Source organism: Dromaius novaehollandiae, chromosome 22, assembly GCF_036370855.1.
Source record: "Dromaius novaehollandiae isolate bDroNov1 chromosome 22, bDroNov1.hap1, whole genome shotgun sequence".
Taxonomy (NCBI): Eukaryota; Metazoa; Chordata; class Aves; order Casuariiformes; family Dromaiidae; genus Dromaius; species Dromaius novaehollandiae.
The window spans coordinates 9,284,411-9,309,739 of NC_088119.1; the positions used below are offsets into that span (position 1 = coordinate 9,284,411).

General features: G+C 52.7%; 1 protein-coding gene and 1 long non-coding RNA gene across 4 annotated transcripts in view; one reads left to right on the forward strand and one right to left on the reverse strand.

The window, feature by feature from the left end:
- SKAP1 (src kinase associated phosphoprotein 1) overlaps positions 1-25,329 on the forward strand; it is a 153,278-nt gene that overhangs the window by 57,686 nt on the left and 70,263 nt on the right. The gene's annotated exons all lie outside the window — the stretch shown is intronic.
- Positions 4,995-13,266, reverse strand: LOC135330606 (uncharacterized). Of its 3 annotated transcripts, XR_010392584.1 has the most exons (4): positions 13,094-13,266; positions 11,363-12,967; positions 5,924-10,336; positions 4,995-5,335 (listed from the first exon to the last, which is right to left on the reverse strand). It is a non-coding gene; the product is annotated as an uncharacterized LOC135330606 (long non-coding RNA). The 3 variants fall into 3 exon arrangements; XR_010392583.1 differs by having other exon boundaries at positions 5,924-11,489; XR_010392582.1 differs by having other exon boundaries at positions 5,924-12,967.

Below are 25,329 nucleotides of genomic sequence, written 5' to 3' on the forward strand. Positions count from 1 at the left end.
TCAGGAGCTTTCCTGCTATGGCTAATAGTTACTACTTTGCTAAGCCAGAGCATAACATTGCAGGTGGTGGCTGGGAACGTCAAAATTGGGGCGAGCGGGAGGTCTTGTCCTCTGTCTCATTTCCCTTGTGCTCTTCTGCTGTATGGCCGAAGGAGCCCTTCTTCATATGCTTGCTTCCCATGTCACATTTTTACCGGATTAGTTTCCAAAATGTTCCTTCAACTCAAATCCAGCCGAAATGCTGGCGTAAGGCCTTAGCTGGTGTTCAGCAGGGTGCTGATAGGTTTTGCCCTGTAGTACCAGCGTAGAGCAGGGGTGTGTTGGTGGTTACAGCTGAGTGTCTGCCCAGGTCCTGCTTTCCGGGCGTTTTGTCTCTGGGTAGGGAAGAGGATTTGGCCAGAAAATTCACCTTGGCGTCTTGTTTTTTCTATCAAATTCCTGACATTGCTACTTCTCTTGTGGCAACTTGCTCCCTCCCCCTTTCCTTTCAGATACCGTTAAAACTCTGAATTGTTTATAAAGCTTCCCAATTCCCAATCCATGGGATTCAGCGCTATGTTCTCAGGTGGGATGGCGGAGGTGGAAAAAGGAAAGAAACGAGGAGAGAAGGAATGAAACCGTGATCTGCTTGGCCTGTTGAGAGCCAGGTCCGAGCTGGTTCTGAGGTTTGGGATAAAACGTGGTGGGTTTAAAATCTTCGGCCTCAGAGGGGGAACCTCAAGGTGGCTTGAGGGAAGCGGAGGGCTCCGTGAGGGAAGCGTGGTGGCCGTGGCCGGGCGTTGGGTTGCCCTTGGGGCAGCCGCAGAAGGCCGTGGCACGGGGAGCTCCCGGGGCCGCGTGTTTTCTGCAGGACGTCCCACTGGTTTGGGGTCGACTTTGCAAGCTGAAATGCAGTGGGTTTGCCCCCGTGCATGCCCCTGGGGGCCGGTTGGCAATGCCCGCCTGGCAGGGGCTGGATAAACCCCTCGCTCTTTAGTGGAATAGCTCGGAGGCCACGGAGTCCCAAGCTGGGGCAGCGGCGCTTTCCGAGTCTGCCACACGAGCGTTTGCGTTGCAGTAGGTTGCGCGGGGAGTCGAGTCGTGGGCTCACTTCGGTGGAAGGTCTGAAATCCTGCGTGTGAAATAGGTTCACTCTGATGCTGCGCGGGTATCACATGGAATAGGTTTCTGTCCCTCTTGTCGCTGTGTGAACGGGGGGAGCCGAGGGGGCGGGGGAATCGGAGCTCTGCATCATTTTCTGTGCTGTTTGCAAACCCTTCTGAATAGTGAAAAACAATGCGATTAATTTTCTCTAGCGCAATCATGCATAGATTTAATAAGCATCCAAAGGTAGGATCCATCTGTAAAGTACGCACTGCATGCTAAATTACTTCTCTTCTGCAATTTTTTTTCTTTCCAAACCTTAATTAATTGAAGAAAAAAAAATTGTTTATTAAAGTGGGAACAGGCTAGGCTCTGTCTCTGCATCTCTGGTTCAAAAGTTCATACAATTCCCCGAAGGCTCATCTGTGTGTGTGTGTGTGTGTGTGTGTGTGTGTTTGCAGTTGGGTGTGTGTGTGCACATCCCTCGCTCACTCACCATCTCGCTTTCTCTCTGGTGAGAGGTGGATGCCCAAAAAGGTGCTTTGCTTTAAACAAAGGTTGCAGTTTTTTTCCTAGGGGAATCTTGACTTGGTAGCGTGCTTCCTCTTCTCCCAGCACCACTTGTCCTTTATCCTTTTTGGCTCAGAGAGGTAAAGATCCTTCCTGCTGATATCTTAAACCAGCAAAAGCGAGTAAACAGTGTTAAAAGACAGAGGGCGGGAAGTCGGTTCCGCAGGTGGATCCATGGTAGGAAGCGGCTGTGAGTGCGCGAGAGCAAGGAGCAGATAAACAAGCCCTTGGGAAGGGCGAAGGGTTTGGGCGCGCGAGGCCCACGGGGGAAAAATATCCGTCAGTAAGCAGAGCTGGGCCAGGTAAGCGCGGCAGGGAGAGCCGCGTGCTGTTGCCTAAACCGTCGTCCTCTCTCGTCTGCCTGCAGTGTTGCCCTCTCCTTGAATCCCGGCTGCCTCCGCATCTCCGGCAGGCTCCGTGTGCTCAGCGCTGTCCTCGCTGGACACCGTCTCCGGTTGCGGGCGCGGGTTGGGCTGGCTCGGCTCCCCTTGGGTTCCCCTCCCGGGGTGGCCGTGTCTCTTGTCACCGTCCTGCAGCAGGTCCGCACCCCGCGCAGCCCCCCGTCCCGTCCCGTCCCGTCCCCTTTGCTCCATCCTACGCGGCTGCCGCGGGGCTGCCTCTCCCCGGGGGCCTCTCACGTGTCCCCTCCCGGAGTTTGCTCCCGGAGCCATTTTTTCCGCACCCCCTTTCTCTTGTTGTCCCCCTGCAGCGATGTAGCATCACAAGCTGGGAAGCTTGGTCTAAGTCTTGGCTAAGAGCAGGACGGGCCTGGGCCACTGGAGGGGCCTGGGCTGCCGGAGGGGCCTGGGCTCCTTCAGGCTAAGTGCAAATCCTCATCGCGCGACGCAGCCCACCCAGCCGCAGCCCCGCAGTGCCGGCGCCTGCTGCGAGGTGGCTGAGCGGGCCGGTACTAGGGGACGGGTGCTGCCGGGACGCCCTTCTCCTCCTCCTCTTGGACACGGAGCGTCTCCGGGGACCCCGTGCAGCGCGTGGTTTTGGGTGGGCAGCGCGGGGGTGGCGGGTCTTGGCACTGGGGTGGCGGCTGTGCCAAGCGGGGCGGTGGCCGCGGGCCCCTTCCAGCACGGCGAGCGCGGCTGCGGCTGCTCCGCTTCTCCCGCTGCGGCGGGGAATAAGTGCCCTTCCCGGCAGAGCGCCGGCTCGCTCGGCTTACTGTAGAGCCCTGTGACAGTGTCGGATGAAGGCACTGGAGTGCACCACGTCTCGTGATTGTAAACAGACAGCAAATGCACTTTCTTTTTACATCGCTGTGTCTAGTGATGTGGGCGAAGCGGCACAAACACTTTATCCAGTGCCGATAAATTTATGCTCGGTCAAATGAGATTTTTTCAGGTTTTGATTTCCATGTCCAATCCGTTTCCGGTGCTATTTATTGCCAGAGTCCTTTAATTTGGAATAATGGAATGATTTTTATTTTATTGTTTTCGTGCTGACAGTTGGCCAAGGGCTGAGAACCACATGCCACAGATGGCAAGTGCAGCGTTGTCCTGGATTATGCAAGTCCTCCAAAATAAAAATTGCAGCTGGATTTTTTTAAGCCACCTGGATGAGTGATTTGAGAGCGGAGGAATGGACTATTTCACTTTTCCCAAAAATGCAAATTAATTTGTAAAAATAATTGCCGCTGAGGTAGCAGAATTTAGCTTTTCGTACGTCTGTGTTCGGTTGCACCCTTAAAACCTGCCATGTGAAATCCCATGAAAGCCAGTGCTGAGTTCTTCCGCAAGCCTCGCTCCAACTGCGATCCTACGCATTCAGAAAACCGTGAGATTATTTTTTTAATGGTCTTTCCTCTCTCGGATTCAAGTTTCTAGCCCTTTCCCACAAGCAAGGGAACGAGGAATTTGGGAGGCGCGTGAACTGAAAGCTGAGATACTCCTGCGATTGTGTTACCGCAGTTGTTGGGATTCCTCGGATGCCCCACATACAACATCTCCAGAAAATTAGCGGGAGTTTTGGGTCCTGTCTGCAAAGGTCAGACTTCCAGCCACGGGAGAAACGTAGCTGAACGCGCTTGGGAAAGTCTAGTAAAGTAGTTAAGAGCTTGAGGAATGAGGAATTGAGGAGCGGGCTTGCGTAGGGAAGACAAATCCGCGCGTTTTTCCAATTGGAGCGGGAACGGTGCCACCACGCGCAGGTTGGAGCATCCCGGGCAGCGGCCCGGAGGGCTCCAGGCGGCTCCCGCGGGCGCTCGGCGGTGCCGGGGCCGGGGTCCGCGTGCCCTGCGCCCCGGCTGCCCCGCGCCTAGCGCTCGTGCCCGGCCGCGGCCCCGCCGTCGGGCTCCCTTCGCGCCGAGCCCGTGGCGCTCGCGACCGCTGGTTAGGAAAGGGGGTGGCGAGAGACGGGGGGGGAAAAATGTTGCGGCCGGTGGCTGTAATCATCCTAGTTGCTGTCTATTTCCTCAGACTAATAGCAGCGCGATCGGAGTCGGGGAGTTCAACCAGAGGTTATCTTTCCCAGGTACCATCTCGCCCAACGAGAATTTGATTTTTTTCTATAGGACTTTACTCCATTAGATTAATGAAATTTCAATGAGAGCCTGGCGCCCCCTGAAGCTTTGTTAACAAAACAAATGGTGATTCTGTAGGTGTGACAGCTTGCTCGGAGAGTTACGAGAAGGTGAATACATCCTCGCAATCCACTCAGCCTGCAACACATTGATCTCTATTTAAAGCGCCAATCGGATTTTTGTTAATTATAAATGATTGATCTGCAGCTCTCCCCACTCCCCTTGCCGCCGCCGCCCGTCCTTCTCGTCTCGCATGTGGTGCCCCCCTCCCGAGCCCCCAGCACACGCACACTTGTAACTTCTTTGCATGCTGCATGTGGAGCTTTTTTGTTTAAAAGACAGCCATAGAAGGCAAATTGCAGCAGCGCCCAATGGCAGCGCTCTGTCTTTACTGTTGCTGTCAGCAGTTTCATTGCAAACCCCATGTTTTTCATGGTTTATCAGCTGAATGTTAAAATTAACTCTGCGCCGTGTGTATTTTACAGGTTTAAGAAAAAAATGAAATAAAAGCCCTTTGAAACAAACTAAGGTGCAGTAATTAAACCAGCAAAAATACATTTGGCTGCTACGAGGTTCTGATTTTAAATCTGCGGGAGCCGGGAAATTGAATTGCCATTCTTAAATCACCATTTTAAACCTGGGGTTTTATAGGGGTCACGGCGGCGCGTGATCCGACATACGGCGCGAGAGCTGCGGCTCCAGCGCCCCCGGCTCTCCGGGGCGGCCGGCCGAGTCTCCGCGGGCCCAGGGTTTAGCCCGGGAAAGCGGCTCCGGGCTTGAGCAGAGCACGGGAGAGCAGACCAGACACTGGCCGTTTAGAAAAATTATTTATTTGACTGATAATGCTTTTTAAATGCTGGGGGTTCTTGGTTTGCTTTCAGGGCTGACCAGTCTGCTCACGAACACTGGAGGTGGTCACGAGCCGCCGGGGACGACCGGGCACCGCGCGGTCCCGCAGGATCGCTCTGGTCCAGCTCTGCAGGCCAGAAGAAACTTTGGTGGCTTCACGAATCCATCACCAGTCCTGCTGACCTCCCGGGGAGGCCATTCCGATTTCGGGGCGCTGCAAGTGTAGGATATCTTCCATATTGCAATGGTCCCTGTTTATTATTTTTATTTTTGCTGTGGCTTTCTGCAGCTGGCTTTGCAGGACCGCTGGAAAGGAGGAGGAGGATGGTCGTGAATTCGTGTTCTCTCTCCTCCACTGGCTCCTTCCAAGGTGGTGCTACATGTGCACGGGAGCCCTGGAGGGTGCCGTGTTGAGACCCGGGACCTCTCCTGTGCCCAAGCCCTCGTGCCCCCCTCCCCGTTAGGGCAGTCTGGTGAGATGTGCGGTTGCCTAACTCCATTAACTGCTTAAAAAAAGGGGTTGGGAGGAGGTTCCTGTGGCCTCAATTCTTGCAAATCTGTGAGAAATCCTGTTCTTTCCTCGTGCCCTCCAAAAGCAGCGACGCCCCGAGCACGTGGAGCTCGACCGAGCCCCCGCCAAAACGGCGCGTTTTGGGATTCTGCTTCGCGAAAGACAGGCGAAAAACGAGTAACTTGAATTAATGCGGCAACATTTACCATAATAGTGATATGGATGGTGGAAGGTGTTATTAAAGATGTCCCCCATGAGATACTTAGTGGGGGAGAGTCTAAATTAAATGTGCTGTTTTTATTACTTAATGCTCAGATAACAACTTGAAGCAAGTGTACTTAATTTTACTTTCCCCCCTCCTTTTCCCTCTGCCCTGTGCAGACCCGAATCCTGCTTCCGGTGCGGGAATCTTCTCCAGGAGGAGAAGGTAGGGCCCTGCCGTGGGGGCTGAGCTCCGGCAGCTCGGATTTCCACGGCTGCATCACGTGCTCCATCTTTAAGAAAAGACACACAAGTGTTTGACATTTATTTCTGTAATTAGGAACTAAATTCTGGCTCTACTGATGATGATAAAAAGGTGTTTAATAGTCTGCTCTCCTTCAGAAGGCAGCAGAGGAGCTTTTAAGAGGACTCCAGAAACGGGAGGAAAAAAATGTATATTCTGCAAAAATGTTATATAGCTGCCTCAGATGTTTCTGCATCGAGCCCTAATCGGCACTGATGTGAGCAAACAGATGATTGCGCTGAATTATCAAATATCTTGGATTTCAAATATAGAAAAGAGTTGATTTGAAAAAATATCTAATTCTTCTCCTGTTGTCTTTTTGAATAGCCTAACTAATGATTTTCATTAGTGGGGCTGTAATTTATGTAGTCCCAGTGGGCTCTACCAAGGTTAAATAATTTAAAGAAATAAAACCCTTATCTGATGTAATATAGCTAATGAAGTATATTAGATACTTTGCGCCAGTGCCGTGTGAAATAGATCTCGGAAGCAAAACAGCAGCCTTGCGCGAGGACACAAATCTCAACATAAATATCCAAATGTAGCAAGATGCTGCAAATTTTTAAAGATATGCCATAAAACGAGATTAACGCAGGTTTGCAGCCCCTGTTTTCTGGAATTACAAAGGGATATCATGGGATTGCAAGTGACATTCACATAAATAAAAAATCAATTCTTAATGATGAGGCAGGCTTGTTTTAGCACATTACCCAGGTTAAATGGGAGCACACAGAAACAGCAAGTCCTATAAGACTAGTGGAATCATTGTATATTAATATGATTTAGAGAGCTGCATACCTCGATGGAATAATTGTTATTATATCTATACAGCCAGATGGCACTTGGTGTAAACAGCCATCGAGTACCTCTGACACCAGTGCTGTCAGTGGCTCTTTCAGGTGTTCTCTCCACATCCCCTTCACTCGTCTTATCATTGAAATCTGCATTTCTGCTTAGAAAAAGGTTTGAAGTCTAAGTAGACACATTTTTCAGACTTCTTCTCCACTTAGTCTCTCTCTCTCTCTTTTTTTAATTGAAACAATTTTTTAATTAAAAAAAGAAAATCTCTGCTCCACAGTGCTTCCCAGGAAAACTTGCAGAGCGTGAATTTTGCCTCTGCTGGGTAACACAGTGAATAAGGACGGAGAATTCGCTGCTGCCGGTTTTTGTTTTACACATCTATGATGACAGATGTTTTAAAAGTCCTTTCAGCTGAAGAGCTTTGGACTTTTTTTCCTTCCTTCCTTTCTTTACAAAAAATATGAGAAAAGAACATTCAAAAACTTAGTTTAGCTTAAAAAAATGGAACACCAAGAAATCAAGGCTTAAAACCAGCAGGCTCTCGTTAACATTAGTAATGCTGAATTTAAACTAGGATTTGGTATTGCATGGCTTTTATTTTATTATGTTTTATCATTTCCTGTTTTTTCTGGGCTTTTAAAATGTGCGGTACTTTGCAGACAGAGACCACAAAGGAGTGTTTTATTTTCCTTTATCCTTTGCATCCCGCTCCCCCTCTTGTGGCTTTTTTCTGTGCCCCAAAAGATTTTGTGCTGGTGCCCGAAAGCACCAGATCAAATCTCTTTCCAGCCTTGGGTGCCTGAAATTTTGCACACCGATACTTCCAGAGTATTTCATACCTCGTGTACAGTCTAATACGGGAATAATGCATTTAAATTCAAGTGCTCTGAGTTCATCTGAACGCGTAACTCTGCGTTATTCTTTGGAAAGCTGAAATGCTCGTGTTTATTAGAGCCGTCCTTGGGACACCTGTGGCAGGAAACGGGGCTCCCGGGTGGGAAGGACGTGCGTGTGCCGTGTACGGCGGCAGCGTATTTTATTTTTACATCGGTTACACGGAGGGTGGATTGTAAGCAGTCGCTGCCCTGATAGTTTATCTATAGATCAATACACGATCCTGACTACGTGTGATGCAGCGAACTCGCGCTGCTCAGACCGCATCCAGACAAAACGCTTTTGCATCCGAGCTCTTTGTTCAGCGCAGCACACAAGCGCTTTTTTCCCCTCGATTTTGTAGATATTCCGTGAAATATCCCCGGCTTGCAGCGGGCTCTGTCGAGAGAATCGCAGGAAGAAAATCGGAGATAGAGACTAATGTTTTCTGTTGATCCTGCGGTGTTGGGAAAGTGCCCGCGCGGCGGTGACCCTGGTCAGTGGCGCAGGGCTATTGTTTCGGTGATGGAAGGGGCTGTCAGCGGTGAAATATGGGCCAGCGTGGCTGGCTTTCCTGTTGGAGGGAAACAGGAAAAAAACAACCCGCAGACGAGAAGAAAAGTGAAGCCCCTTTTTAATACTATTTACATCTTCGTTTACTTGCAGATCATTTTTTTCCTGTGTGTCTGAGAAGCTTTTATTGAATTCCATCCTTCAGCTGAAGGGGCGAAGAAAAATCCCGTTGCTCGGGAAGGGACGTTGCTGCTCTTTCTCGTCTCCTTTCTTTAAACAAGGGAAGGATCTCAGGGACCTCTCGAAGGTGTTTGTGTGTGCTCTGCAATGAGCTCTTAGTTAAAACTAATTCATTCCCTCCTCCCAGTATTTCTCTTCATTAGACGAGCAGATCCTCAGCTGTTGTAAATTGTCATAACTTCATTATGGGGTTTGGGCAATTTACACCAGCTGAAAATCTGCCTCGGAGAGTTTTGCCTGGAGGGAGACGGCACAATTCTGCGCGTGGCACTTTGACCCTGGCATTACAAATGTCTTGGATGCCTGTGATATGTTACCCCATTTGCTTCATACATTAGTGAACTTCAGCAGGAGGACGTGACGAAAGGCTTTCGGTCTTCGTTTTGAATTTCTAAGTATTTTGCTTTTTGTTTTGTTATTACTAGAGGACATTGCTAGGTTGTTTAATGTTTTTTTTCCTCTTATCTTTGTGTTTAAAGAAGAAGAGTTTGTATTAAAGTGAGTTTTAGAAGAAGCGGTGGAGGAAGACAGCAGGGTTTTGATTCCTACCTCGGCTCAGAGTAAACTGAGGCACGGAGCCGCCAGCCCCAGGCCGGGCCGAGGACGTGGGAAGAGGCAGAAGTGAGAACCAGCACGAGCTGACTTTTACCCTTGTCCTAAGACCTTCCCTTTGGGTGCAACAGTCCCCTAGCTTATACCGATCTGGCCGGTCCCAGGGAAGACGGAGAAGGCGAGACAGGCGTTAAAACGAGGAAGCTGCTGTTTTGCTGGTGAATCTCCTTTTCCTGGTGGGTTTGACTTTCACGTGCTCGAGCACCCTCGGGGCCCTGTTTCTGTCCGGTGAGAAACTCTGAGGGGCGAGGAGCTGCGAGACCCCCTTGGGAAGGGAAAGCTTTTGGTTTAGGTGAAGAAGATGAGACTTTGTACCGCCCGTGTCTTTATCCTGCGAGGTTTCACCTAGGGATTTACTTGCGCTAAAAGTTCTCAGAAGGAAATGCTCCATATTGGCTGGCCCAAGTTATAGTGTTTCGTCCTCAGTAACTTTCCCCTGCTTAAAAGGGTTTTCTTTTCTTTTCTTTCTTCCTTTTTTTTTACTGCTTGTTGTAAGTGTTTAGTAGGATACTGCTCCTCCAGCACGGAGCCCGGCCACGTGGCTCCTCTAGGCGCAGTCCTAACTGATGTGACGAGTCCTCTAGGCGCAGCAGAACCGCTCCGAGCCGCAAATTCTGTGGCCTCAATTTCAGCAAAACATTTAAGCATATGCTTAAAACAGGCCGTACTTAACAAATTAAGTCAGCAGGGCTTAACCATGTGTGTAAGTACTTTCTGAATGGGGATTGTCTTTTTACAGAGTCAGAGCCTCAATTTACGAAAGGCGTGTACACATGCTCTCCGACCGTCTTAATTATGTGTGCGCTTTAAAGGCACACGACCCATTGCCGCGAAGGTCCTGGTACCAGAAGACTTCCAGAGAAAATAAAGAAGTTGTACCAACATAAACCAGGTCCGTTCTGGTCTAACTACACTCGCTTTGGAAGTATGCACTAATATAATTACTGTAATTCAGTTCAGCTCAAATAAATGAGAGCCACGTCTGCAGTAGTTATATCACACAAAAATCCATTTCTGGACCAACGTGTTTTTGGGACTGGGTTCTGGGTCTGATGAATAGACTTAGATTTAGATGCATGTGAAATCTTGCATTTGTTACAAATGCTGCAAATACGCTGCTGTCTCCTTACTGGAAGTAAAATTGAGCAGCTCCACCAGCACATGCATTGCAAGCAGCCTTCTGTCATCCTCGGGCTCGGTGGGGGAAAATTTGTTGAACAGTTGAAGAAGAAGCTGGGTTTCTTTTTTAAAGCTTCCAAAAGAGAGAGAGAGCAATTATTTAAACAGTTTTTTTAAGGCCCATCACTCCTAAATCCTGGAGTGGTTTTGTTTGTTTTTAAGTCTCTCCAAAGCATTTGTGAGGTTTAGCCTCTCAAGCTGCTTGACTCTGCACGTTCCTCCCCCCTTTTTGCTCTGGTTATACCTCTCCGCGTGCTCACGGGGAGGAAACTACTGTTAATTTCAATGAAATTAACTTACATTGTTGTTTTGCTGCTCGGTAATAATTTTTACGCGGTGCCCCAGGGGCCCCTCTGTTCCCTGCTATAAGATGTCACCATCTCTGGGATACAGTATTGCTGTTCAGCTTGACTTCTCGGTTCTGTTGCCTGGAGCTGTACTGCTCTCAAGAAACCGTATCGTATAAATCGAGGCATCTCTGGGCATTGTATACACATATATAATTTATCTATTTTTTTTAAATATTTTATGTATACTTTTAAAAGCCGTGTGCTGCTATTGTGTTTTTCTCACCTCCAATTATTTTTGGAGGTGCCCGAGGGCCAAATTTAGCTCGGCTTTCTGCTGCAGCCAGGCTGGAGCGAGCAGGGCTGCACCAGTGCAAGTGAGCACAGAATTTGCCCCAGAATAGCCGTATAACTGCGTAACGACCTGGGTTGTTTTTCTGGTGGAACCTGGCACCGTGACACGACAGCACTGAGCTGCCAGAGGAAAAGGCTGCTTTGGTGGCTGTGGCAGTGGACAGGACCTATAAGAGGATCTGAGCTCAGCGTCTGGCTTAGCAACGAGTTCTGCATGTGCAAATTATTTTTATGCCTCTGTCCCCACCTGCAAAATGAGGTTCATTATCTTCTTTTTAAAATATAATCTCCTCTGAGTATAGACAGCCTTTTTCAACACGTACATAAAACACCCTGCGTGATAGGGCCCTGATCTCTGCAGGGACCTCTACTTCCATACTGGTATTATTTATATATTGGAGTTTTTATAAGACATTTGAAGGACTCTAGAGATTAACCGTCCTTTTGTGTAGCGATACCCGATATTGCATTTTCTGTCACGCAGCACGTTGACAGTCCTTCAGTCCGCAGTCAGCAAGGGCCGTGCGAGCAGCCCCGGCGCAGGCAAGCCCGCGAGGTACGCTCTTCCCCCCGAAGGAGACAGTCCTGGAGGAAGGGATGGAATTAATCCTCCCAGGCAATTTTATCCGAACGGGTGCAAGGGAAGGACTGCGTTGCACGAGCGATGCCCTGCGCTGCGCAGCGCTCGCTGGGCGAACGAGCACCCAGCCGGCGCCAGGCTGCCCGAGCCCAATTTCGGCTCGTCCCGGCGGGTGCCGCTCCCCGCGCGTGGGGTGCTCTCGAACCCGCCTGAAAAGCTGATGTGTGTTTGCATGCAAAAGGTGCAGAAAGGCAAAAGCCTGTGTACGGGGACTCAGTTGTTTTAAACCAGTTTGGCATCAGACAAATAGTGGAGTCTCCGCATGAGGTTAACGGTCCCTGTTAACGGCATCCGATACTGTGCCCATTCCTGGGCCGTGGCACCTCGTGTAACGCCAGCAGTTGATAATTTGCGTTTGAGAGCTTTCTGGTATTTGTATTACCCTTTATTGTATCTCTCAGAAATCTTGTAGCCAGGAAAAAAAATGACAACTTAGATGAATCTTTGGCAATGTTTTTGGAAGAGAAGCCGTTGCCTTTCTGTCCTCGCTAAAGCGGGGGGAATATGATTATTGCGTTTTCTGCGTGGGTCTTGGGCCTCTGTAGGTGGACGGCTTGCAGCGAGGGCTGCAGAGCTAATGCTTTTCAGCTCTCTCTATAAAAGGTCAGGCAGCTCACTCTGTATAAACATATTGCAAATATTTAGTTAAAGTGGGAATGCTTGTAAAGAAGAAACTGGCTGTTTTTAGTTTCTCATCCCCCAGCGTGTGTGGGTGTATCTGCTCTCTACATAGGAGGCTGTAAAAATCTGACCGTCTTGTCTTATTGTAGGAAAATAGTTGATGCAATGGCTAAAAGTCAGTCACCTAACTCAGCCAGGCACAGGAATTGTTAATTCAGGAGCCAGACAGATGTGTCTGGTCCAGAGAGATGTGTTTATCGAGCATATGTTTAGCCTCACACACTTGTCCTAGGAAGGATGCTGAGATACTTTCTCTCTCTCCCAGCCAGAAAAAGTTACGGGCTGCAGCTTTGCGCTGCCCGATGTCGTGTTTGGTCTCGCTGCAGCCTGGTGATTTGCTCGTTCGAGGACAAGCGGTCGGTGCTGCGATACGTCATGAACCCCAAATTCTCCCCAAACCGCCCAAGAGCCCCCGAGCCCAAGCTGTGGAAATTCCCGTGGTGAACGCGGGCGCTGGCCGGTCTCAGGACCGTCGTGCTGAAGCGACGACGGCACCTTGCCTCGTGCGGGGGCTGGCGCAGGTGCCCTGTTAACAGCAGGGTCTTTCCTTAGCCCAGGGCAGGCTCCTTCCCCGTTTTTGGCCGAAGATGCTTTGTGGGATGGCGCCAGCTCCGGTTTTGCCTCAGGAGGATGGAGCCCGCTTCCTCCCGCGGGCTCGCTGGGGCAGGGTGAGGGCGAAGGGCTGCCCGCGGCTGCTGCAGCATCCACCGGCCTCGGCCAGTGCCGCCTCCTCCGATACATTCTGCACTGGGAAAGGGATTTAACCGAGAGGTGGTGGGAGCGGTCTCGGGGGGGTCGGCCCGAGCTTCACCCCTCCTCGCGACGCCTGGCGAGACGGTCCCTGCGGCCCTCCCCGGGGCCCCCGTACCTCACCACGTTTCCCTTCGTCCCAGCCGTTGCCCCGCGCGGTGGAGGTCCGGTGCCGGGCCCGAGGGTGTCGGGGACGCCGCGGCCCGGCAGCCGGCCGAGCCCGGTCGCCCCGGTCCCAGCGGCACGGGCCGCGCGCCAGCCAGGCCACGGGTGGCTGGTTCTGTGGAAACTTTCCAGCGCCGGAGTAACTCTAAAGCAAGCTGTAAATACATTTTGTGTAATGTTTAAAGGTGCCCTGGCGGCACTGTTAAATATTAAACCAGCTGTATTTCTTTGTTGCTGCAGGTTATACCACGTGCAATGGCCGCGAGCCCCAGGTGTGCTGAGCTGGGGCAGGTGACAGCCGAGGCCGGGAGCCGCGGGGCCGTTCCTGCCCCCGTCGCGATTTCGGCCGGGGGGGCTCCAGGCCTCGCGTGTGCTCGGGGCCTAAAAGTTTTGTTTGGGGAATAGGCAGGACAGAGAGCGATTATCCCAGGTTGTTGTCTTAGAGCCAGGCTTGCTTGTTGTGGTTTGTCTTTTTTTCTTTTTTTTAAACTCTAGAACTTTTTTTATTAAAATAAAACTTTACAGGCACGAAAGGCTGCCTTTTCCCTCTGCAAAAAAAATTCACCGCCACGTTTTTGAAAATAAAACGGATCTTTCTGGCAAATAGTTCATAGCATGGATTAATCTCTGTATTAAAAGCAGGCGAGGTAAATGGCCAGATGTTTCATTTCCAAACAGGTCACAGTGCAAGAGCAGGAAACTTCTTCATGTGAGATTTCCCGAGGTTTCCTAGCGCGCGGCCTCGTCGCTCGCGTGCGACAGCTGCATCGATCCAGGCCGGAGCTGTTACCGTCTGCTGGATCAATGATCAGCAACGTAAAAAGTCACTTAGCGCCCGTGACACGGGCTGTATCGTTAGGACCTATCGTGTCAAGGATCCTGGTTTTATTAACTCTGTAATTACCTGTTAAGCCAAATCAGCCAATTTTATTGCACATTTTCTCCTACCTGGGCGGGGACCTTTGCCTCCCCATTAGAGCCCTGGGCAGCCCCTCATTTTTCTCGGCTCCCTCCAAGCCTGGTCAATCCCAGAAATTCGCTGCAGATTCCTGTTAACGTCGCCTTTGCTTCCACCCTGGCGGAGGGGGCGGTTTGGGAGGGAGCCTGCTCGCCCGGGCCGCGGGGGACGGCTGCTCTGCCCACCGGCACGTCTCTCCCTTGGATTTCGTTGCAGGTTCCCGGGAAGTTGAGCCACAGCGCGGCTGTGTGTAGGACAGGGCTAACAGCACCTCGCCGGGCGCGGGGGCGCGGGGGGAGCGCGGTAATGGCTGCAAAGTGCTCAGCCGGCACCGGCAGCGCTTTGGGCAGTAATGGAGACCACGGAAATACATGGGAGAGAATCATGATATTGGTTAGCTCACTAATCCTCGCTATTAACCGTCCCCGTGGAGCCGTGCCTTCGGGTTTGGGGGGGACAGACCGGGGGCTGTCCACTGGCGTAGCCTTGGAAACTAAAATCCTCGGGAAGGGCAGGTTGTGGAGTAAAAGGGACTGTTTAAGAAATCCATCCAGGGGAATTCGCTAGCTTATTATCAAGTATAGCATCTAGAAAACCAGATATTTTTATCACTAATCTGTGCTTTGGGCATTCGAGAGGACAGAGGAGCTGCAGGCCTGCTGTCATTTATGGATGAGCTAATTCTTGCTGTGCTGAAATTAGATGTTAAAGTAGTCCCGGCTTATACCCAGCATGCATGCAGGATTCCTGTTACGGAGCCAGCTGTGCAGATAGAAAATCTGGGAGCCCAGAATTAAATTTCTCGTTCAGACCCAGGAGACTGGAGCAAGATCCTATGAACAGCCCTCTCCGCGAAGGGCAGCCTGCACGCTGATATTAAGCTTTTGATCTTTCCCTGGGTGCTCTGGCCTGGCAAAAAAGACAGATCTGGCAATGCCGACCAAATCTCGTTAGGGAGCTGGTGGTTCAGTGCAGGTCCCGCGCCAGGGAGCTGCGAGGCCTGGGACCGTGCTGGTGCGGGCGGGCGAGGATGAGGAGCGGAGGCACCGGGTCGGCGCTCCGGGAGGAGCTGGGTGTTTTTGGAGCAGCAACGTGGCACGTTTCTTGCTGGTCCATTTTTGCCTCTGTGTCAAGCATATGTGGCCTAAAAGTTGAGAAGTGAGTTGTGCTTTTGATGCCTCCCCTGGGTGCTCGGTCTGAGCTTTGCTTGCTGCTTTCTGGCCCTCGGGAGCCCTTGGGGGGCCCAGCGGAGCCCTGCAAGCCCGGAGGTGGCTGAAATCTCCGGGCAGGGAGCAAACGCCGCTCGGCATGCAGCAGGATGCTATGCATTATCTATTTACTTCGGTGAGAAGTTGAGATATAAAAATAAGCAGGTGAAAAATCGTATGACAAAGCCGCCGCTCAGAGAGCTGGGGGAGAAAAGGCAGATGTAAACCGTGGCGGGGAAACGGCTTCTCCTCAGCGGCTCTTACCGGGTCCTTCGGTTCGAGCTTGCTGCTTTCAGAGCTGCAAAAAGTCATTTGGAGTTATTTTGGCCAGATTAAAGCGGCAGAAGGGCTGGAGCAGCCGCGCGGCTGCGTCCCGGGGCGCGGGGCTGGCGGCAGCGCGGGGGGGCCGGCAGCGCGGCGCGAGCTCACCGCAGGAGCGACCCTCGCTGCCCACCCTTGAGTGTTTACTCTGCGCATGTTTTAGTGCTGCCGGGGTCATTGCCACTGACCCAGGGCCTAGTCTATCTAGCACTAATGTCAAGAGACTGACATCCATAAAAAATTAACAAACTCCCGTTTACCTACAGACTATTCCTTGTCTCGGAGTCCAGGCAGGAAAAGACAAGAGCAACAGAGGCAGAACGCCAAAACAACGCCCTGCGCCAAAAAACCGCGCACGTGCTCCCCGGGAAAGACAAAAATGAGAAAAAAATCGTTTAAAGTGCTCCTGCCCTAGGTATGGGATGGGATTTGTATTTTTTCATCAAGCGTGTCTGTGGTTTGCTGCAGAGCAATCTGGAAGTCGGGGAGAGTCGCCCTGGAGAGCGGGGAAGGTGGTGCTGCCCCGGCACCGCGTTGCGGCAGCAGCTGGGGGGGTCCGTCCTGCCCGCGCTCGTGGGACCCGGCCCCAGCGCTGCTCTCCCTGGGGCTCGGCTCCTGCCTCCAGATGTTGAGCCTTGACGAGCAAGAGCCTCTGCGGGAGGAAGAGGAGCGACGTGGCCGGGTGGCGGGAGCAGGGAGGGACTCGAGGATTCCCGCGGGAGGGAAGCGGGGAGGGATGCGGCGATGCTGCGGCTCCCGTGGGCCGAGCGCCCCGGCACGTGGCTGCCGGTTCCAGCCCTGGGCGCTCGCGTGCCTGGCCCGACTCCGTCCTTCGGGCTTTCCCGTCGCCTCTCCACCTCGGCCGGCACCGCTGACCGTCAGCGCCGTCACGCACGCAGGCTCCTCGTCGGGCTTTGTATCTGCCCTGAGCGAGCGCGTGGCCCTGTTTCTGGGCCCCAGAGGTTCGTCGCACACCTCTAATTTCTCTCCCCGTTAATGCAGCTCCCTGATAGCAGCTGGCCGTCACCCGCGGCCCCTCGGGTGAGACCCCGGCCCTCGTCGGGCGCAGCCGCGTCGTCCGGGGGAGCGAGAACAAGCCCGTAATTTCCAGCCTCCTGCCACGGTCCGCAGTGACCATTAGCGCGCGCTGCCCTGTGCCGCGCTCCCACGCGGCGTTCCCAGCCGCCCTCCCCTCCCCTTCCCTTCCCTTCCCTTCCCTTCCCCTGCTTTTAATGGGCCTCCTACGGCACGCGAGGCCGGGGAAGGCGTCAGCAGGGCCGAATTTGCAGAGTGCTCTCAATGGTCTGTAACGTGCAAGCAAATCTCGGCTATAATGTAAAGCGTAATAAGCAGTTTGCAGGCTATGAATCTGCAATTAAAACAGTTATAGTTAATTTAAATAGTAGAAAATGAGGTTGATTTAATGCTTATTGATTTGGTAATGGGCACCGGCTGCATGTGACCAACTGACTCTGGGTCACAGCAGCGCTCATAAAATCGCGTTGTTCTTCTTTACAGTTTATTTCTCCCCGCGCCCGTGTCCTCTGCCCCTTGTCACCCGTGTGTCCCCCCTCCCAAGCGTTAAATAAATCCGGCTGTTGGGCTCCGTGACCCTGGCGTCGTTTAGAGAAGGCGGATGGCTGTAAGAGGGCTCCCGGCCCCGGGGGGCTGCGGGCAGCCCTGCCGTTAATGGCGATGGTTGTGCCGGGTGTCAGGTCCCTCCTCGCATGTAAACGACGGGCCGGACTGCACAGGCCGTCTAGCCAACAGCGATGCTAAAAATGACCATGTTCAACATTAAAGTGGTGTGTTTTTAATTAAAATTGATTTTGGACTAAGTCCCTAACTAGTGTTTCTAATGGCTGCCATTTTTTTCCCTGATTGCGAAAAGTTGAAGTTTAAAAATACAGAAAGGAGGGAGCAATCGGCTGTTAGCAAAGGGGAGCGAGTGAGGCTGGGCGAAGCGGAGCAGCTGCCTGGATTTTGAGTCAGAGCCTAATCGGGGTAGAAATGTTCTGCTTTTGTACCTCAGCCACGCTTACCTCCCCTCCTAAAGTTTTCACATCATTTAAGTGCCAGGTTTTCTGTCGCAGGAAGAGACGTGTTTAACTGGGAGAGCTGGAGCAGCGCAACCGCACACCTGGTGCTGCAAAATTATTTCTCTTTTTAGGAATTAATTTTTGGCAGAGTCTTTATCAGAGTTCTTTTAATTATCTACCCTTGATACAATGTGAATGCTGTGAACACACTGAGGTTAATTCTTGAGTTTTTATGTGTTTGAGCCGGCGGGAACGGAAGCTCAGTTTTAATTTGTCAGTGAAAGTTGGGATTTCTCTTAAGGCGCCTGTGGGTGTGGGATCCTCGCTGCCGGTGGTTTGCAGCGGGATTCTGCACCTTCGTCGGAAAGTGCCGTTCTGGTTCCGTTAAAATAAATGAGAGTTTTGTGCATCCTCGAGGTCTGATCCTCGCAGGTGTGCTCTGCCTGCGGCGAAGCGAGCGCCGTCGCTCCGCGTTGCAAGGACAGCTTTGTGGGCGACAGCGAGCGGTGCTGGCGTTTGTTTTTAAATGTTACTCATCTAAATGAAGCAGAAAACCAGGAATTTCACGAGTGTGGCCAAACGTACGTGAATGTCCATCCTTGTTCCTCGGGCAATCCAGGGTTTCCTGGGGAGGCAGAAGGGAAATCCCCAAACTGCAGCAGCGCCCGACACGCGCAGCCTGGTCAGGGCTGGCAAAGCGCTGCTGAAGCAAACGCGGGCAGCTCCGTTCCGCCGTTTTCCTCCTTTATTTTACACCAGTTTTAGACCGCAGGCCTGTCCTTATACAGCAGTCTTGTGCCTACCAAAGCTCGACTTGGGGCTGGGGGTTTCTCTGCAGTTGGCTGCCGCTGCGGGTATTTGGGTAATTGCTAGAACGTGTCTAACCCAAGCGGAGGCTGATGGGGGAGATGCGCACGCTCGCGGCTTGGAGCATCCCTCCGCTCGCGCTCCGGAGAGCCTCCGCCGCTAGTTCGCTGTTAAGAAGATTCCCCGAAGAATTGTTTCCATCCAAGTGGAGACGCGCTCTTCCTCGCTGCGGCCCCCACCCAGCTGATCATTTGCCTAAAATCCCTCATGGCTGTAGTTTACCACTGCGGTAATCGCCGCAGTCAGGCAACTCGCAGTCCTTAGCTCGTCCCTTAAGTAATACCAGCGACGTCTTATTGCCCCCCGGCAGGATCGGCTGTGCCAGCTGCTGAACGGGGCCCGGGGTGGGATGAGATGGATGAACTCTCCTGGGGAAGGAGGCAATGCAGGGCCAGATTGTTTTCTTGTTCGAGTAAGTCTAACCTTGCTCCCAATGCCCAGTTCCTTCTGCTTAAAGCAATTCCTATCCCTGGGTGGAAAGAGTTAATTTTTGAGCTTGCACGGAGGGAGAAGGGGGAAATATGCCATACTACGAACTCGGATAAAGCAGAAGAGATGCAGATGGGTCGGTCTTGCAGGAGGCACGCTGGAGACAGGCCAGCTGCATTTTCCACATGCCGTAGGAGTTAGTCTCCGGACAGATGGGACTCCGGGGTCACCCAAGAAAACTCCAGTGAAAAGGTTACCTTGTAGGAGCATTAGACACACTCCTCGCGAGGGTGCCGGGGTCAGGCCCGCTCTACTGTACAGCCACCGCGCTAGAGAAAACAAACAGCCCGTGCAGCCTGCACAATGTCAGGGACTGTGGGAAGCAACTTTAAAAAAATAATTAAAGGCCCCTTTAGGGTTTTCCTGGACATACAGCAGGCTGGAGACAGCCGAAGCTTCTCGCTGCCTCCTGTTAATCGCGGTGATAAAGCTCCCCGTATTCCTGACCTTCCAGCACAGACCTGCAGCGGGGAAGATGTGTGGGGAGACTGGGCTCCGCTCGCCTTTGCCGTGCGATTGCTCTCCCGGCATGGGGAAAACGGGCCGAGCGTTTGTGGAGGTGACCTGCTTCCCGAGCTCCTATCTCGACCCACGAGAGAGCTCGGAGGCTTCGGTCCCGCGGACGCTGGAGCTGCTGCCCCTGCCCCGCTCGGCTCTCCCAGCGCGGGAGGCCGCGTTCGGCGAAAGCGGCGTTCACGGTTCGGGCCCGAGCACCCAGTGCCAGCGCGCGGGAAGTCGGACAGATGTTTCCTCGCTCAGCGCGGCGCAGCTCGTCGGCCGTCCCGCGGGGGACATTAAACCGGGCTCGGGACAGGCAGGGCTCTGTCTGCTGCAGCCACGGAGAAGGGAGATGAAAAGCTTTATTTTTTTTGCCCCCGTGTCGTGGGCTTGGCATCTGTATTTATTTACTCATTTTATTTTTAGCCGGAATGAATCATCTCTCTGGCGCAGGGGGCAGAAATTCCCTCTCCCGCTCCGCGCTGCCCCTTCCACCTCAAAGCACACTTTGTTGCTTCGTATTAATTTTGCCAGCAAAATTCAGGGTCTTTTCAAGCTATTGGTTCAGGCAGAGGAGACGCATACAGTCGCAGTGCATTTGTAGCTGTTTGTGGGTTTTATTCTCTCCCATCTGCGAGCCTCGGAGCACTGAGATGATGTGCTTTGTGAGGAAGCCGAAGGAGGGGATTAACCCCTGTCCTCGGATTTCGGTTGGGGAAACTGAGGCAGCTGCGGGCGTTGGCGGTGGCTCCCAGCGAGCCCAGGCCATGGCGAGGGCGAAGGAAGATGTGGCTGCAAGCGGGTCTGCAGAGCCCTGTTTGCACCTCCGTCCCCCGGCCCCGGTCTCATTAAAGGTGGTGGAAAAACTGTTGTCATCATAGGCTTTTGGATCAGGCCTTGGTTATGAGGCTAGGAAACAGCAAGCCGCTCGTTTCCCTAACCTTTGCGCTGCTTAATTTTGCTCTGGATTAATAGGTTGTTCTGGTCTGTTAGCAGCGGGGCTCGTGCGCTCCTGCCTCGTTCTGCTGGGAATAATAAGACCAAAAATTACGCCGCGGCAGAGGAGGGGGGCAGATAAAGGGGAGCAGGATTTCGTGCGCTCGGATAGACGAGCACGGAGCAGCGCGGAGGCTCCCGAGCGGTACCGGGAGGGATGTTTATCGCTTTTTTCGGTTCGAAAACAAACAGCATCAGCAAAGACAAAGAGCGAAGCCGTTTGCCTCTCCGCTTTTGTTGCCGCAGGCGCGGGGCGAGACGGGGCGGCGCGGGGGCCGGCCGCGGGCCGCGGGGCAGGGTCATGGCTGGTTTAGGTGGCTCCCTCGCCGCGGACCAGCAGCGCGACGTCGGCGTTTCGGGGGAAGAATGTGTGTTAAAAGGACTAATGGTCCGACTGTCCATCAGGCCGGGCGGCCCTCGAGGTCATCCGGCGGTCACAACCGGCCGGCTGCAGCCCGCTCGGGGAGCCGCGGCGGTGCCGGCGGGTGGTGCGGGCCCTGCGCGGCCGCCGTGCCCTCCCGGGCCAGCCGCTTTCCCCGGCGGCGTTTCGGGGAGGTGGAGGAAGAGGGGCGATGGGAGAGCCGTGTTTCCTCCTTAGCAACTGCGTTTGCATAGAGCCCGCCGCGGGGACTGGAAGCGGCTGAAGCGCACGCGGTGCCCCTCTTCCCTTCAAGAAGAAAGGCAGAAACGCTGCGCGCGGTCTCCTGCGCGGCCGTCGTTGCCCTCTGCTGACGGTGTCGGCCGGGCCGCGAGCCCATCCGCGCGGGGAAGGCCTGGGCCGAAGCTGGGCCCGGCCGCGGGGCTCGGCCTGGCGCCTGGAGATGCCCGAAACCAGCGTCTGCATCGGCATCCGCAGCCGGATTTTGCAAACGGCTGCTGTTGCTGCAGCAGCCAGACTCCTGCAGCCGAGCGGTTCAGTGCACTTAAAATCTTGGCGCTGGTTAAAAACGTTTACATTTTAGAATAAAATAAAATAAAGTCCAGCTTAAATTAAGAGAACTGCACAGATTGGCATCTCATCTTTTCCCTGCTCCAAACTCAAGTTGTCAGGCTAAATTACTTTTCCCTGGGCAGGGAGCAGAGTCGGAGCTGAGGGCTCGTTACGCCGCTTTCGCTCCTGCATCCGAATGGGACAACGCACATCGCTGCGCGGCCCGGCCGACACCTCCCGCCGTGGGGCTGCTCGGACTCTCCCAGGGCTTTAAACTGCTGATGGAAAGGGTGCAGGCAGGATTGGGTCCGTTCCGTCCCAAAGTCTGACCTAAAGACTGGGAAAAAGGTATTAGCTGGAGGAACTGGAAAATACCCCGAATTAAAGCTAAAGCTAATCCTCAAGTTCTGACGACGTCTCTGCTAAGCACCTCATCAGACTTTCGGGGGTCAAAGCCTGCCTTGCCTGCTCAGCTCTAAATCAGATAATTATTTTTCTATATTCTTAAATAAATACTTCCTTAAAAACCCCTCCTCCATCTCCAACTTATCTCTATCCTATCGCTGTTTTATTCCTCACGCTGTATCCCGGAGAGGAGCGCGTGCCAGGGGTTTGCAGTGGGGTCTGTCCTCTGGCCAGGGCTGTCAAGCTGTTAATCGCACAGGGACACCCCTTGGCAGAAGAGGCGCTGGGTAAACTGAGAGTTCATCGCTGTGTTCAATTGATTCTTTAAAATTTATGCTTAATTACAAAATGGATTAGAATATAGCACGACCTCTTCTTGTAAAAGGCATTGCATTAGTTATGATTAAAATTGAATGACTGACTACACTGGAATTACATGGAAGAAAGTCCCAGAGTGCTAATAGTAGTACTTGGTCTCCTCTAGTGCCTTATATGTTTTCCCATGGTATTTTGTGTGCTCTTATGTAAATGTCTTTCCAAGGCACTGTGTAAATATAAATTGTCCATAAAATCCTGTGAATTTGGTAATTCCTGTGTCTCTGTTTTCCATGTCACGTGCAACTAGTCCAAAGCCAGAGGCGGTTCCCAGACCTGCCCTGGGTTGTGCAGAGTCCCAGCCGAGACGCGTGTCCCTCGTGCTGGTGGAGGTCACCACATCTGCATCCTCCCTGGTTGAGAGATTTGGGCCATGAGGCTTTCACTGCTTCCCATTCCGCTTCATAAACGAGCTGTGATGTTGCACCTCTCATTTTTAACGTTAGCCCTCTCTCCTCTCGTGTTGCCACCAGCAGACACAGAAGTGGTCGCTTGTCTCCACGGTCAGGCGTTTTGTCCTCTGCGTGTCCGAGCGGTGTTGTTTCCCAACTTTCTTTTCAGCCGTGGCTGCCAGAACATAGTTCAAACGATGGCTGAGATCCTCATGTAATCTTGTAGCCTTAGGAGGGGCTCTGAAGGTGGGGAGAGCCAGATACGACGTGCTGGCAGTGCTGCTAATTCCGTCCAGAGACTTGGGAAGCTTTTCTGGGGTGCCGCGAGCCGCTGATCAGAAGAGCTGCTCCAAAGCGGTCGCTGTTCTGCAGAAGGAGTAGGATAAAGATCATCTTCTCCATCCTGAAGGATGTGCGGGATGGGGAGTCCAGGCCAGTCCGGGCCTTCTTCTCAGAATTGTGCCCGCTTTATGGATGCGACTCTGCACCAGGCCTAAGTGAAGGTCTGGCGGCGATGGTGGAGTGTTTCTTGGCCAGGGCCGGCTTGTGGCCGCCCTCCTCGCCAGGGCATCCCCGGCAGCTCGCAGAGAAGGACGTGGTTGCAGGGAGGTGGGTGCTGCCCTTTTAGCTTGGTCCGTAGCTAGCCGGGGAGACCTCTGCCGTGGTGCTTGGATTTGAGAATACCTTGCAGGGATTCTGCCTTCTCCTCACTGCAGGTGCAGAACGTGCTGTTGTCCCATCCGCGGTTCTCTGGTCTCCTGGTCTCTTGGTATTTAAAACGAAGTTAACTGTCAAACAGGCGAAACGTCGCTATCTATTCAAGGTTGCACGTTGTTGGAGACTTCATGAGTCTCCAGCATTTCGTCAGGGCCATGCCGTTTTGGGAAGGGTCTCCCACCTGCACAGAAATGCTGGGCGACCACAAGATGCTTGATCAGCTCTTCCCCACAACAGGGCTGAAAACACCAGTTTGGACCCTGTTGCTCATGGCACAGTGAGCGCTGTGAGGCTTGTGGGCTCCATCGCAGCGAGCCCTGTGGTGCTGCAAGCAGGTGTATTTTCCTGTGGCTGAAATGAGGTTAATAGTTAAGATTCCTGGTTTCTGTTTGAGCTCTGCTGGTGAGTTTGAGATGAGGGATCGTGCTTTGCCTTGGTTTTCCCATGGATTAAACTGGGTGACAGCGTTCACCATTCCTCTCCCTGCTCCCCATTTTCCCCAGGAGCAGCTTGTCAATGTTTCTGCTGTGTTTTGGTGTGCTGCGGTGGGAGACGCTAGGGAAGGGAAGACTCCTGCCTGGACAACCCCGGCGGTGGAGGAACGACCCGGCTCGGGGCCGGCCGCCCGTGCCCCGGGCAGGTCCGTCTGTTGTATCCCCGTGCTGCTGCATCCGTGTTGAAGGACGCGTAGTTCTGTCGCGCGCAGTTTTCCTTCTCCTCCATCCCTATGCTACCACTACGCTATTACGTCCTCCAAGGCCTGGGGTAGCGTGGAGGTACCAGCTCTGGTGTCGGTGGACCGGGCCTCGTGAAGCCACCCAGCCTGCCGCTGTCCCCCGAGCAGCCGCCTGCCCTCCTGGCTCCTCAGGCTGCTTCTCGTCAGACGTCTCTGCTTCTGGCTCCTCACCGCTCATCCCTTTGGTTCGGGCTCAGGAGCAACTGTCGGAGCAATTGGTTCTTGGTCTCAACTGAGTAATTTTAAGCAAATGACTTTGCCTCGCTTTCTCTATCTGCGAAACGGGATTAATGCCATTAAGGCTTCTCATACACAGAGCCTCGAAACCTATGCATAAAAGCACCACACAAGAGCAAACACTGTGTAATCCCTGGGTTGCTGCTTTGGCTGCTCTAACAGATTTGCGGTGGGAATCCATTTTTCTCTAAAACATCAACCTGTCATTCTTTGCCCATTTGGCAAATCCTGGAAGTTGTCCTGCTCCAGAGAAACACAACTGGGTTTGCTTGAACACATTGCCTCTTGCCACCCATTTCACGAGGAGAATATGCAGCGGCTCGCGGCCAGGCTTCGCTCTCGCCCTCCCTCCTCAGCGGCAGGTTCCACTAATTAAAAAAACGAGGGAAGTTGCTTCCCGGGTAATGGAGGCGGCTCTGTTATTCTTCCTTTAACGCTTGTTCTTCCCATCACATGGTGGTTATTATACGTGGTGTATCTTTCCCCTCTGTCAGTCCATTTACCTGTCTCGTCTCGTCTCCGTGACAGATATACGTTGTCGAGTGCGTCCTCGTGCTCCCTCCGCTCTGACGTCCGCGGGTCTATTCAATTAGGCTGAATTGGGAGTATAATTTACTGACCCCTCTCTCTCCTTAGCAGGTAAACTAGAAAATCATATACATGCATCTCCCGCACTCGCTGACCTTGGAAGGCAAATTTCAGAGGATTTATTGTTGTCAGCTGCAGCATGTACCGAGAGCGTTGCGTTTTGTCCGAGGGGGTGCCGCGGCGTTTGCGCCTGAGCATTGTTTAATAACATTTCGCTTAACTCGCTGCGATTAATTCAATTGATATTAATTACATTGCAATGTAAGAGCAGGGACTGCAATACTTTTTCATAGGGGTTTCCACCGATGAATCATTTTACATGTGGCATTTGCTAATGGGCCCTTTTTAAAAACATTAAGTGATAGTTGCAGCAGGAGGAAATCTGATCTCCCGACGAGCCCCGGCCCGGCCGGCCGCGGTGCAGCAGCCTCC